We start from the raw sequence: 16,280 nt of genomic DNA on the forward strand, positions 1-16,280 counted from the left end.
CCTACAATTATCTACAATTAAACCTAACACTACACTATCAAAAAATTAATTACATAAAATACCTACAAATAAATACAGTTAAATAAACTAACTAAAGTACAAAAAATAAAAATAGAACTAAGTTACAAAAAAATAAAAAAATAATTTACAAACATTATAAAAATATTACAACAATTTTAAGCTAATTACACCTACTCTAAGCCCCCTAATAAAATAACAAAGCCCCCCAAAATAAAAAAATGCCCTACCCTATTCTAAAATAAAAATAGAATAGCTCTTTTACCTTAACAGCCCTTAAAAGGGCCTTTTGCGGGGCATGCCCCAAAGAAAACAGCTCTTTTGCCTGTAAAAAAAAACATACAATACCCCCCCAACATTACAACCCACCACCCACATAACCCTAATCTAACCCAAACCCCCCTTAAATAAACCTAACACTAAGCCCCTGAAGATCTCCCTACCTTGTCTTCACCACACCGGGTCCCGATCTGTCCAGAAGAGCCTCCGAAATCTTCATCCAAGCCCAAGCGGGGCTGAAGAGTGACGTCCATCCTCCGGCTGAAGTCTGGATCCAAGCCAATCGGATTGGACTTGAATCTGATTGTAGGTGTAATTAGCTTAAAATTGTTGTAATATTTTTATAATGTTTGTAAATTATTTTTTTATTTTTTGTAACTTAGTTCTTTATTTATTTTTTGTACTTTTTTGTTAGTTTATTTAACTGTATTTATTTGTAGGTATTTTACGTAATTAATTTATTGATAGTGTAGTGTTAGGTTTAATTGTAGATAATTGTAGGTATTTTATTTAATTAATTTATTGATAGTGTAGTGTTAGGTTTAATTGTAACTTAGGTTAGGATTTATTTTACAGGTAATTTTGTAATTATTTTAACTAGGTAGCTATTCAATAGTTATTAACTATTTAATAGCTATTGCACCTGGTTAAAATAAATACAAAGTTGCCTGTAAAATAAATATTAATCCTAAAATAGCTACAATATAATTATAATTTATATTGTAGCTATATTAGGGGCTATTTTACAGGTAAGTATTTAGCTTTAAATAGGAATAATTTATTTAATAAGAGTTAATTTTTTTCTTTAGATAAAAATTATATTTAACTTAGGGGGGTGTTAGTGTTAGGGTTAGACTTAGCTTTAGGGGTTAATAAATTTATTAGAGTAGCGGTGAGGTCCAGTCGGCAGATTAGGGGTTAATACTTGAAGTTAGGTGTCAGCGATGTTAGGGAGGGCAGATTAGGGGTTAATACTATTTATTATAGGGTTATTGAGGCGGGAGTGAGGCGGATTAGGGGTTAATAACTTTATTATAGTAGCGGTGAGGTCTGGTCGGCAGATTAGGGGTTAATAATTGTAGGTAGGTGGCGGCGATGTTGGGGGAGGCAGATTAGTGGTTAATAAATATAATATAGGGGTCGGCGGTGTTAGGGGCAGCAGATTAGGGGTACATAGGGATAATGTAGGTTGCGGCGGTGTGCGGTTGGCAGATTAGGGGTTAAAAAAATGTATTAGAGTGGCGGCGATGTGGGGGGACCTCGGTTTAGGGGTACATAGGTAGTTTAGGGGTGTTAGTGTACTTTAGAGCACAGTAGTTAAGAGCTTTATGAACCGGCGTTAGCCCAAAAAGCTCTTAACTCCTGGCTTTTCTCTGCGGCTAGAGTTTTGTCTTTAGAGCTATAACTCTCACTTCAGACAAGACTCTAAATACTGGCGTTTAAAGATCCCATTGAAAAGATAGGATACGCAAATGGCGTAGGGGGATCTGCGGTATGGAAAAGTCGCGGCTGGAAAGTGAGCGTTAGACCCTTACCTACACGACTCTAAATACCAGCGGTAGCCCAAAACCAGCGTTAGGAGCCCCTAACGCTGGTTTTGACGGCTAACGCAAAACTCTAAATCTAGGCGTATATCTTTAGGCTTGTCAGGTTTGTGCAAAACCGTAATTATTGCGTCTAATAGGGGTTGGGAGTAAGAATGCCCCTGGTCGATATATTGAAATAACTCTAATAAATGCGGGCAGATGTTTCCTATGAGTAGTTGGTAAAATTTTGTTGTAAGACCATCCAGGCCAGGTGACTTGCCAGAAGGAAGAGATTTGTTGGTTTTAATTATCTCCTGTGACGTTATCGGGGAGTCTAATATTTTCAAGTCATCCTCTTGAATTGTGGGGACCTCTATGGAATCTAGATAAGCTTTCATTTTAGTGTGCCTCCCTTTGTCATTTATAGTATTAAGATTATATAATGAGGAATAGTATAAGGCAAAGTCATTGGCTATGTCTTCATTTTTGGTATGGATTACCCCGGAGTGGTGTTTAATGTAATGAGTTTAAGAGCTAAGCCTCTGTTTTTTTAGAGATCTGGCCAACATATGGCCAGCTTTGTTAGAGTCAGCAAAAAATTTGGTTCTAGAGGTCATAGCCCTTAAGTTAGCATTTTCTATCAAAAATTTATTAAGGTTTTCTCTGGCTTCTTTTAATTTGGTGAGTAATTGAGTGGATTGTGGGTTTTGTTTATGTGAGTGCTCTATATTTGAGAGGGTAGTGGTTAAAGAAGTATATAATGCTGATCTTTGCTTGTTAAGCTTTGCTGAGAGCTGTATTATAATTCCTCTGACATAGCACTTATACGATTCCCAATTGTTCAAAACTGTAGTGTCACTAGGTTTGTTAAAGGTGAAGTATTCGTCAGTATATTTGGCTATTTGGTCTAGAATGTCATTGTCCATGAGTATACGTTCATTAATTCTCCAGTTTAGTCTGTGTCTGGGTTTAGTTGACCAACTAAAGGTAGATTTGACTAGGCTATGATCTGACCATGGTGTGTGTGAGATTTTGGAATCTACTAGACTAGTAAGGAATGTTTGATCACAAAATATATAATCCAACCTTAAATAGGTATGTTGTGGATGGGAGAAAAAAGTATAATCCCTAGTGGAAGGGTGGGCTGTTCTCCATGTGTCCATCAGTGTAAGTGATTGCAACAACTCAGCGTTACTCTTAATCTGGGCGGTTCTGATAAATGACTTGCCCGTCGATGTGTCAAGGGCTGGATTAAGTGGGAAGTTAAAATCTCCTCCAACTACAATCAGGCCTTTAGCTATATCTAGAAGTTTATTAATAACCTTGCGGAAGAAGTTATGGGTAGGCTTGATCGGTGCATAGATATTCGCCAAAGTAATGGGCCTGCCATAGTAGAGCCCTACTAGTATTAAGATCCTGCCTTCCGTGTCACTATATTGTTGCAGTAGGTCAAATGGTGTATTGCGTCTGAATAGTGTACAAACTCCATTATGCTTAGTAGGGCCTGAATTCAAATAATATTGATCATAATGTCTAGAGGGAAGTTTTGGTTCGTGAGCTTTCTTGAAATGGGTCTCCTGGATCATTACAATGTCCAAGTTTTTTTTATAAAAGTCATGCAGTGCGATAGACCGCTTTTCTGCCGACAGGAACCCTTTAACATTCTGTGTTGCAATATGTATAGTGCCTTCATGCGGCGGGGAAATCATTTTGACAGCTGCAAATGAGTGTTCAGTCAGGGTAAAATTAAATAGTAAAACACAGAGAGGTTAATGAGAAGAATTGGGGTGGGGGAGGGTTAGAAGGGTATTAGGTGGAAAAAGGTTCTTGAATAGAGCTAGTGAATAGAGGAATGTAGAATATGTTTGTTATCTAGAGATAGAAAGTTGAAAGTAGTGTAATATAATATAGGAGGCTGTTAGGAGAGCTGGATACAAGGTCGGCAACAGACTGACAGTAAAGTAAAAGGTACTTATATAGATAAGTGTAGATGCAGGTACTTCTAAACGGAGGATAATCTGAGACTTAATCTGAGACTTTGCCCCAGTTGTTATAGGGCCATAAGAGTGCTGCATGGGGTCTTCTACAACACTAAGGTAAGTGTGTGAGAAAAAATGAGAGAAACAGACCATTATGTATGGAGAGGGGTGTTGGCATACAAGACAATTTTGCTAACTAGGCATACCTTAAATTTTGGATAATATGAGGGACATCAAAGTCTAGCCTGCTCAACAAACCCACTAACTAATGCGGATTGATATTTTCCAGGTGACTAAATACTGCCACCAACTCGTCAAAGGTGGGTGGAACGTTAATTGAGCAGGACAGACCAAGCCATCATTTAGAACATTATATAGGGCACAAAACATATATAGCTAGAGCATTAATTTCAACATCAATAACCACATTATGTATAAACAGTTAAAAGTAAGTGTTTTGGGACATGAACTCTTCCCCAGCTGTAATGTGGACCTGCATATCAAATAATTAGTGCTCAGTAGAGGCTAATTGATGGCTATGAACGTTATGTAGGTTGTTTAGGGGTCAATACGAGTTACATATATTCATTCAATCTATAGAGAGCAAAACATAAACATGAAATCAATTCAAAAACAAGTCTAGAATGCATAACTATATTATATGTTAACAAGAATGTGCATCTATTGGAGGCTATAAGTCTCTTTAACAATTTCGTGAGGATTAATTAACTATGGGCCTTCAGCCCAAATTGAGAAACATATTATAATGTCCACAGCTAAACTTAGTACATTAGCTGCACAAGGTAAAATGACAAATGATATCAATATATTTATGTGTCCCTGGTCAAGGTGGAATGATATCTTCGTTAGTCTGGTTGATTTGTCTTCTCTTGTTTTGTTTCATCGACGGCTCCAAGGTCGTCTTTGAGGCTTGGGGATGTCTTGTCTTGCTGAAGATGAGGGCTGTGGCGGAGTGTCCTGTATTTCAGGTGTTGAAATATTCATAGACTGACAAAATTGTCCAATGTCCAAGGGAGAGGAGCACTCAATTTTCTTTCCATTTTTAACTGCTATCACAGATGTCAGGAAACCCCAATGATATGGAATCCGCATCGTGCGAAGATGAGAGGTGAGCATAGAAAATTCTCTACGTTTCTGAAGGGTCCGCACTGACAGATCTTGGAACACTTGTATTCGTTGACCTTGAAACATAGTTGTTTGTTGTTTCCTAGAATAGTTATATATTGCCTCTCTATGCTTGAAGCACTGGAAATGGAGGATGATATCCCTGGGTGGTAATCCGTCAGCAGGTTTGGGTCGTAGAGATCTATGGGCTCTGTCCAGGATTATTTCCTGGGGAGCTGATGAGTTATTCTTCGCCAGTTCTATAAAGAAAGCCTGCAGGTATTCTTGTATCTCATTGTTGAGAACCGATTCGGGGATCCCCCTAAGCCTTAGATTGCTCCTTCTTGAGCGATTTTCCAAGTCGTCTAACTTGTCTTCTAGTTCTGTTAGGTTTTGCTGGTGTTGGGAAGTTTTGGCGGCTAAGCCTGCTAGTTTTTGTGACGTGACATACTTGTGCTCTTCTAGGGAATCTACCCTATGGCATAATTCAGAAATGTCTTTTTTGAGGTCTGTACACTCATCCTTGATGCAAGATTTAACCTGCTCAATGAGAGCCTCCATTGCGCCGTAAGTGATAGGGTCTTCTTTGCCTGCTTCTAATGGAACTATTGGTGGATTTGACATGGTATCAGCTGCATCACATGAGCTATCATCTTGTGAAACTTGGGTAAAATCAGAGTCTGTACTGGGCTTGTTTTTCCCAGCGTGTTTAAAGAAGGAATTTACAGCCCCCAGATTCACTGGGGATATTTTCAGTGACTTGTATTTTCTTGTTAACTTCCTTTGCGACATGTTGAGAGGTTAGGAAGGCTGTTCAGTGTGCAAGATATAGCCGCTGGTATGTTATATACAACACTCAGTGGCGTAGCGTGGGTTATCAGCGCCCAGGGCAAGGCAAGTATTGCACCCCCTAACCCATTAGCACTGACTGAGTCTCTTTCACCAGTACAGTAGGGATTGACTATAGAACCTCCCTGTACCAACTCACTATAGTACCTCACTGTACCACCTCTGTATTGTACCTCACTGTACCACCTCACTATTGTACCCCCCAGCCCCCCCAATTCAGAATTCCTCAGTGCTCTGATTATGAAATAGTTGAAAATGTTATCACAAAAAGTATGGGAGAAAAAAAATACACATATAAATAAAGAAGACAAGATGAACCTTGCATGAATGAATATATATTACCATCTTAAAGCTATAAAGTATGGGAGTCTGCACAATATAGAGTATGGGAGTCTGCACAATATAGAGTATGTGAGTCTGCACAATACAAAGTATGGGAGTCTGCACAATATAAAGCATTTTGCGCCCCTAAGAATTATGCGCCCGGGGCAACCGCCCCTGTAGCCCCCCCCACGCTACGCCACTGACAACACTCCCCAGGGTCTTTTGCTCTCACAGAGCGATCATGGTAAAAGGAGATTGGATATGACCCACTGCTACAGGGAGTAGTGGGAAAGGGAGGGGGAGTGTGTGTCCTGTTCAGAAACTGCTTATAATATTTTCAATGAGAGCATTTGATTATTGTGAGCATGCACAAAAGTCCTGTTTCCCACAGCTCTAGATATGGTTCAGCAATTTGGCTGGGTGTTTAAAACCGATGCAGATGAAGAGAAGCCTGTATATTGGCAGCTTGAATGCTTTAGGGAGCGTGGTTAATTATAGTGGTTATCGTGTCTTGCTTGTCCTGGGGTTTGTGTCAGCCACAGCGTGTCTTAGTTAGGGCTAAATTAGTGAGAATGTTCACAAATAAGCTGCTTATAGTCATGTACGGTATACTCACATAAGTCCCTGTGATTCTGCCCCAGTTTGTCAGCAGCCGCCGCAGTTTGTATAACTCCGGAAGAAGCCGTTCTCTGAACCAGCAAGAGAGAGAAGCAGACTGCTGTGTCGTATCTAATTGCGCTGCTGTTCTATGCCCCTTCTATCACCTTCTGTTAGCGGTATACAAGCAGCCTTAGGGGATCAAAAGTTGTCCTATCCGTCCCACGTGGCCTGCGTGGCGCAGTTACCGAGAGTTCAAATTGCCTGCATTTGGCCTTAAAGTTGTATCCGGAGTTAAGGCAAACTGTAAATAAGCAGATGAAAATGTTCCTCTAATGTTCCGGGCTCAAGTTAGCTGCCCTGCATCTGTCTGTCACGATTTTAACAATCCTTAGCCTCCCTCATATCCAGCTCTCTCACAGAGCTTCAGTGTGTTGCAGCCATCTTAGTCGGCTGCTCGCCCCGCCTCCTCCTACACCATATATTTTTGTGTTTAAATTTAAAAAAAAAAAAAATATTATATAATCACGACTTTGGCATAAACAACTCACTTTTATTAAAAGGTAAATGAATCAATCATTTTAATTTCAGGAGTCATAAATAGCATGTGATAGTAAAGTAATTTGAAATTTAATTAGATTGTGTAAATGTATTCATTCTCATGTTGCCTTATTTTTAAAATATATGGCTTTTTCATTAAAGGGACACTGAACACCAACAAATAATTTTAAAACTCGGATAGAGCATGCAATAGTAAGAAAATATATAATTTTCTAATATTATGAATTTATATTTGCTCTCTAGCTATCTTTATTTGAAAAATAAAGCATCTAAGCTAAGGAGAGCTTTCATTTTTGGTTCTTAAAGGGACATTCTAGCCCAAAACTTTATTTCATGCTTTAGAAAGAGCATGCTATTTTAAACACTTTTCTAATTTACTTCTGTTATCTAATTTGCTTCATTCTCGTGATATACTTGGTTGGAAAGCATATCTAGATATGCTCAGTATCTGCTGATTGGTGACTGCACATAGATGCCTCTTGCTATTGGCTCACCCATGTGCATTGCTATTTCTTCAACAAGGGATATCTAAAGAGTGAAGCAAATTAGATAAAAGAAGTAAATTGGAATGTTGTTTAAAATTGTATTCTCTATCTGAATCGTGAAAGAAATATTTTGGGTTTCATGACCCTTTAATCATGGACAGCACTTGTTTAATGGTGGATGCATTTTTCAACAAATCATAAAAAAAAAAACAGGTTGAGAACAAAAAAAGTTACATCTTGTTTTTCAAATCCAGATAGCAAAATAATTATTATGAATTGCCGATATTAGAAAATCTCTCTCTCTCTCTCTCTCTCTCTCTCTCTCTCTCTCTCTCTCTCTCTCGTTCTCTCTCGTTCTCTTTCTATCTATCTCTCTCTCTCTCTCTCGCTCTCTCTCTTGTAATCTTAAACAACTTTCAAATTTACTTTTATCACCGATTTTGCTTTGTTCTCTTGGTATTCTTTGTTGAAAGCTAAACCTAGGAAGGCTCATATGATAATTTCTAAGCTCTTGAATGCCACCTCTTCTAACATGTTTTTTATTTGCTCATCACAACAGGGGAGAGCCAGTTCATGAAATCCATGAAGATAACATTGTGCTCACACCCGTGGATTGTGGTAGACATTCCACCAATTGGCTAAAATGAAAGTCAATATTTAATAAAGAAAATGTCATGTGATCAGGGGGCTGTCAGAATATGCTTAGATAATAGTTAATCACAGAGGTAAAAAGTATATCAATATATCAGTCTTGGTAATGCTAAACTGGGGAATGGGTAATAAAAGGAATTATCTATCTTTTATAACAACTAAAAATCTGGTGTTGACTGTCCCTTTAAGCACAGACAGGCCTGGGTGCAAGGATAATAGTGAAAATTAATTAAGAAATTAAAAAAAACCCCACAGAGTAAGTACATAACTCACACAGAATCTCTCAGCTAAGATTAAAATAAAAAATTGAAGGGTTAGTTACCGCAATTTGACAAATAGTACCTCGTCAATGTCCCTTCCAAAACATGTGTCCCCCTAAAGCTGCCACACAATGTAAACTCTCAATCCAACAAACTGTGAAGAAGTGAAGGGTGCACAGGTAAATAAACCTTCTATTTAAAAAAAAAAAAATTTTAGATGAGAGATTGTAAATGAGTGCAGGAGCTTCTCTGTGTATTATAAAATATATATATATATACAATAAAGAATATTAAAAACAGAGAGTGCCTTCCCTGCTATTTTTGAATATTAATATAATTAGAAGTGCACCCCGGAGGCTGATTCATATGGAGTGCTGGTTCCCTTCTACTATTTTTTTTTTTTTTTTAAATATATTTTTTATTTTAGATAAATGACCATGATAACAGCAAGAACAAGCAGGTGAATAACATCATTACATAACATAGTAATTTCAATGTATCACAATTTACAAAGTGGATACATCTAGAGGAGAGAGTGCTGAGTAGTATAATCCATTGTCCGTGAGTCTCCAAACTTCCCCCACCTATCCAGGTGGGAGTGCTACAAACCAATCTTCCATGGAAAGACAATTTCAGTTCCGTTTGTCTGGATGAATCAGCATTTTACATATATTACATAAGACTATAACATAACTGTTCTTACCAACATAATAATTTAACCATTGTATGTTTAAAGATATTAAATTGACCCCTTGAGATCTGTGCCGAGTTTAAAAAAAAAAAAAGGGGGGGGGAGATGGAAATGGGGGGGAAGAAGGAGGGCAGGGGGCGGTTTCATATCAGGGAAAGGATAGGGATAAGCAGGGTTATTCATATAATCCTAGAGTATTACAGTGTGAAGGTACTACAAGGACGTAACGGGAATCGCAACTAGATTTATTCTGGACCATAAGCCCAGATCATAATCTGGAGGTCTTCCGATTCATGCATGTGGGAGACATATGATTCCATTGTCTTTACAAACCTTAGAATGTCAACGACCTGTTCCCAAGAGGGTGAGACCTGCTGGAGCCACATTCGGGCTATGGCCAATTTTATTGCTAAAAATAGGTAAATACAAAATAGTTTCTGTGGTAAAGTCAGGTGCATGGGCAGAATGTGAAATAGGCAGATGCTTGGTGATATAAGTGTTTGAATGCCTTTTAAGGTGCAATACTGGAGTGCCTTTTGCCAGAGCGGCTGAATCTGCGGGCAAGACCACCATATATTTTGAGAAGAAAGAGAAAGATTTTTAATCATAGGATTAAAAAAGGTGTACACTTTTCTAGCACTCCTTCCTAAGATATAGTGGCTTAGGGTTAGAACAATAAATTGCAGGGAGAGGAAACGGTTTTTACCGTAACTAATTTAAAATATAACCTTTATTAGGAATAAGGATAAAACGGTGTCCACAAACAAACATACAAATGTGAACTAAAAACACAAAATGTTTATGAGGATGTAGTATTCAGCTTGTATATTGGAGTATAGGGATTGCTATAGGGGTTTATTCTTGACCTAGGATGACAAATCCATAGCCAGATAAGGACTCCCAGATAACAAGTTATAAATAAATGTTGGTACGTGTTTTCACAAGTGCTTGGTGTAATTGAACATAGGTAATCCACTTAAAGCAATCAATAGTACTTTTATATAACGTTATTGATTGAGCTTAGCATTACCAGTCTCTGCTTTAATACACTTATATACTCATGACACTCAATAGGGTTCTTATATAGCGTTATTAGCTGAGCATAGTACTGCTTGTCTTTGTTTTAATATACATTTAGCTGAAATTGATTGTTAAGTAGAGTATAGGTAATGAGGTTGCTGCCCAAGTGCTTGGTGTAACTGAACATAGGTAATCCACTTATAACAATCAATGGTACTTTTATACAACGTTGTAGATTGACCTTAGCAATACCAGTCTCAACTTTAATACACTTATATACTTATGACACTCAATAGTATTCATATATAGCGTTATTAGCTGAGCACAGTACTGCTTGTCTTTGTTTTAATATACCTTTAACTAGAATAGATTGTTAAGTAGAGTATAGGTAATAAGGTTGCTACCCATTAATTATTATAAACCTCTTGAATTCACAATTAACCGTTGGTATTCGTAACCAGTATTCTAAATTATCTTAATCCTACAAGTTTAGGAGTCACTAGATAAAATTAGTTTGCGCTAATATCCTCTTCTTATTATATATTTATCTGTATGCATTAGCTTCGCTATAATATGCATTTTATATTTTGAGCAAGTTTGTATTCCTGTGTTGACATGAGGGAATTGTGTTCCCCTCGTTTTAGTAGCTAGTATGTTTAGTAAATAGTTGTCAATGGATTAAAGTTCGTATAAGCGCAAACAATCTATACTGGTATATCTGAAATTATATGGTTACCCTCTCAGGTCTGCAGATAACTATTCCAATATTTAAACTATGTTCAATTGTATACATTAGAAAACCAACATTCGATGACAATATTGTAGTTTAAGTCAAAGATTTCCCATAAGATACCGCTGAATGAATAACTAACCCGACAGCTTTAATTTAAACTACAGCCCACATTAATGCTACATTATCGGCTATGTGCCGTTATTCTATGTGGGTCTGAGTAGTTATAAGCTGCTGTTAGGTATTTAAATTCCTCACAACATCTGCTAATTAAAATTTACAGCTAGGCGTCCCCAACGCCTCACATCCTCTCCAACATTTGGGGGAGTTGGCAGGCGAGATTTTAAATAGGCGGATAGGCATCATATGCCATTGTAGCAAAACTTTAAGAAACAATTCGTTCAAGGTTGTACAATGTATGGCTTTTTTAGTAAGCTGTGTTGCGGCCCTCCATTGCTGTAGTTCATGCGTGAGAGCTAGGGAGGTTTCCCAGTGTTTTATTGGAGGGGATTTATAAAAAAACGGAGGATTTAGGAGAACAAGATATGAAAGAGACAGCAACCTTGTAGGAGGAGACGGTGAATCCCACCTCGTCTCCCACCCGGTCTTGGCCCTCAGGGGTCCTCCATCAAAGCCCCATGATATGAGAAAACTGTGTAATCTCCAGAAATCAAAATGTAGGATAGGAGGTGAACTGTACTTCCGAAGGAAGCCTTGGAAGGTGAGCAACTTGTCTCCTATGTAAAGATCTGTTATCTTAGTTAAGCCCAAACTGAACCAGAGATTCGGATGAGTGTCAGGCAGAGATAGTAGCAACCTTCTCAGCGAATGGGATGGCAAGGGGTGAGGTGCAATATTGGGAAGATTATGAATCTTGTCCCAAAATTTCAGATTCGATTTTATGATAGGGTTATCAAAGAGGGCAGGTGGTCTAGAATGCTTGGGGATCCACAGCAGATCCCTCAGAACATAACCCACCAGAATAGATGCCTGCTCAATTTCGGCCCATCTGCTCTTTAAAGTCGAGCCCCATAGGGTCACTTGGGATAATCTAGCAGCTTCATGGTATCATAAAATGTTGGGAGCAGCCGCCCCTCCTGCCAATAACGGTTGCTGTAAGACACTAGTAGCAACTCTCGGGGCCTTATTATGCCAGATAAATCTATTGCAAAGCTGTTGGAATTTATGGATCGTGGATCTGGGAATTGGGACAGGTAATGAACGGAACAGATATGTTAATTTGGGGAGAAGGCTCATTTTAATGCTGCTATCCGCCCCAGCCAGGACAATGAGGGGACATTCCATGTTTCAGTGGATTTCTCAATGTTTGATAGCAAGGGAGTAAAGTTTAAATCAATCATAGTCGGTATGTTGTGAGATAAGCAAACACCAAGATGCTTAATGTGCGAAGTGGACCACAGGAACTTATATTGGTTTTTAAGAGTGTTGAGAGTTTCATCCGGGATATTTATTGTATAAGCTTCTGTTTTAAGAACATTAAGCTTATAGTAGCTAACTAAGGCAAATCTCTCCAACAAAGAAAATAGATGAGGCAGGGAGGTGAGAGGGTCAGAAATAAGTACTGTCAGATCATCAGCGAACAGTGCTATTTTCTGTTCTGTATGGTGTATATCAACCCCTCTGATCCGAGGGCTAGATCGAATAGCCTCAGCCAGCGGTTCCATTATAAGGGCGAATATGAGCGGAGACAGCGAGCACCCCTGCCTCGTGCCATTAGTTATTGAAAAGGGTTCAGAACAAAATCCCAGACACTTGACCACTGCTGACGGATTAGAGTAGAGCGCTGTAATAGATGTGATAAAAGGTCCCGGGGGACCAAATATCCGCAACACAGCAAACATATATCCCCAGTCCACCCTGTTGAAGGCTTTTTCAGCATCTAAAGACAGGGTGGCACAGGGCAGTTCCATTCTATGGACCTCAAAATAGACATTCAGGAGTCTTCTGGTGTTATCAGGCCCCTGACGTCTCAAAACAAAACCCACCTGATCAGAGTCGATTAGTACAGGTAACAGAGAGTTGAGGCGTGATGCTTGTATTTTAGCATATAGCTTGACATCGAGATTCAACAGCGATATAGGCCTATAGCTCTTGCAGAGCGTCGGGTCTTTACCTTGTTTCGGGAGGGTGATAATAGTAGCTTGTAAAAATTCAGCCGGAAAGGCCCCTTGGGAACTTGCCAGCGTGAAGAAGTGCAATAGAATGGGATTTAGTTGTGTTTGAAACTTTTTGTAAAATAGATCTGAAAAGCCATCAGGCCCTTGTGATTTGAAAGCTTTGAGAGATTTAATAGCCGCCTTAATCTCTAATGCAGAGATGGGATTTTGTAGGAGGTCTATTCGGTCTTGAGGTACTGTGGGAAGGTTTAAGGTGGTAAGAAAGGCGTCAATGACATCGGGAGTTGGGGGGGAGCATATCGTCCTGTTTTAGATTATAAAGGGAAGCATAGTATGTCGCAAAAGCGTTCCCAATGTCCTTTGGCATGGTAACATGTTGTCTTCCCACTTTCAACATAGGGATACGTGCCGCAGCCGTCTTTTGCCGTAGCCTGTTGGCAAGCAACCTATCGGCCTTATTGCCTTTATGGTAGTAAATTTCTTTAAGTCTAAGGAGCCTCGCTGCTGACCTCTCGTTTTCTAACCTGACTATCCGCGCCTTGAGGTCTGTTAATTGTTCAGATAGTGTAATAGTGGGGTTAGCATTATGCTCGTCTGATATCTTATAAAGGATCGCAAGGAGCCGTGCCATAGTTTCCCCTTTACGTTTCTTCTCATATGCTGCTATTTTTATGAATGAACCCCGAATATACGCCTTCAACGCAGCCCATAAAGTGAAATCATCCACTTCACTGGTGTCGTTCAGCAACAAGAACTCCGTAAGATCCTTGGCAATGGAAGCCTCAGTCCCAGGAGATGTAAATAAGTGGGGGAGTAACCGCCACGTTGAGGAGCGTTGTAATTCCATCGAAGAATGTAAAGTAATATGAACAGGATCATGGTCTGACCATGAACATTGGGGAATCCAGGCAGGAATTACACTATCTAGGAGACCTGGGTCACAGAAAAAGAAATCTATCCACGAGTACGAACGGTGTACCGAGGAGAAGTAGGTATACTCTCGGGCAGAGTTATTAAGGGCACACCAAATATCAAACAGATTGAATTGATATATCAAGTTCCGGAATTTATGTGAAAGTTCAGTTGCAGGTTTAAGTACTTTACGAGCCATATCTGACCGCCTATCCAGATGGGGATCCCAAACAATATTGAAGTCTCCGGCGAGTAGCAAGAGACCCTGGCGCAAAGCCTCCAATTTCTGGAGAAATTTACGCAATGATCGGATATGCTGTTTGTTAGGCCCATAATAAGAAGCCAATGTATAAATGACACCATCCAGCTTACAGATAAGAATTAAGTATCTACCTTGAGGATCTGCCTCAACAAGGATGTTCTCATAGGAGACGTCCTTATTAGTGATGTCGCGAATATAAAAATTTGGGTTCGCGAACTGCGAAACCCACAGGGACTCTTTCTGGCCACAATAGTGATGGAAACGTTGTTTCAATGGGACTAACACCTGGACTGTGGCATGCCGGAGGGGGATCCATGGCAAAACTCCCATGGAAAATTACATAGTTGATGCAGAGTCTGGTTTTAATCTATAAAGGGCATAAATTACCTAACATTCCTAAATTGTTTGGAATAACGTGATTTAAAACATCAGGTATGATGTTGTATCGATCAGGTAGTGTAAGGGTTACGCCCGCTTCACAGTGACAGACCAAACTCCCCGTTTAAAGGGACAGTCTACACCAGAATTTTTATTGTTTTAAAAGATAGATAATCCCTTTATTACCCATTTCTCAGTTTTGCGTAACTAACACATTTATAATAATATACTTTTAACCTCTGTGATTATCTTGTATCTAAGCCTCTGCAAACTGCCCATTTTTTCAGTTCTTTTGACAGACTTGCAGTCTAGCCAATCAGTGCCTGCTCCCAGATAACTTCTCGTGCACGAGCACAGTGACTGCTGCTATTATTTAACACAGTCAAAAAAGTTTTTTTTTTTTTTTTAAATCTACACTACTGTTACAACAGATATAAGTTGCACTGGGGTGACACTGTGCCCTGGCAGGCAGGCACTGAAATGCACATGTGTGAAGGAAACTGACTGCTATTATTTAACACAGTCAAAAAAGTGTTGTTTTTTTTAAATCTACACTACTGTTACACCAGATATGAGTTGCACTGGGGTGACACTGTGCCCTGGCAGGCAGGCACTGAAACGCATATGTGTGAAGGAAACTGACTGCTATTATTTAACACAGTCAAAAAAGTGTTGTTTTTTTTTAAATCTACACTACTGTTACACCAGATATGAGTTGCACTGGGGTGACACTGTGCCCTGGCAGGCAGGCACTGAAACGCACACGTGTGAAGGAAACTGACTGCTATTATTTAACACAGTCAAAAAAGTGTTTTTTTTTTTTTTTAAATCTACACTACTGTTACAACAGATATGAGTTGCACTGGGGTGACACTGTGCCCTGGCAGGCAGGCACTGAAACGCACACGTGTGAAGGAAACTGACTGCTATTATTTAACACAGTCAAAAAAGTGTTGTTTTTTTTAAATCTACACTACTGTTACACCAGATATGAGTTGCACTGGGGTGACACTGTGCCCTGGCAGGCAGGCACTGAAACGCACATGTGTGAAGGAAACTGACTGCTATTATTTAACACAGTCAAAAAAGTGTTGTTTTTTTTAAATCTACACTACTGTTACAACAGATATGAGTTGCATTGGGGTGACACTGTGCCCTGGCAGGCAGGCACTGAAACGCACACGTGTGAAGGAAACAGTCAAAAAAGTGTTGTTATTTTAAATCTACACAACTGTTACACCAGATATGAGTGGTGGCACTGGGCAAGTGGGCACAGTATACGCTGTGAGCCTGACACACACGCTTCCGAATGAATCTAAAATGGATGCTGTCCAGGAGGTAGGAGGGTCTGGGAGGTAGGTATTACTCAATGATGATGAATAGGGGGCGGATCGCTCGCCGCGGCGAATACGAACATGCTATGTTCACCGGGAACTATTCGCCGGAGAACTATTTGCGACATCACTAGTCCTTATGTATGAGAATAGCCGTTCCT

This window comes from Bombina bombina, chromosome 6 (genome assembly GCF_027579735.1).
Source record: "Bombina bombina isolate aBomBom1 chromosome 6, aBomBom1.pri, whole genome shotgun sequence".
Lineage (NCBI taxonomy): Eukaryota > Metazoa > Chordata > Amphibia > Anura > Bombinatoridae > Bombina > Bombina bombina.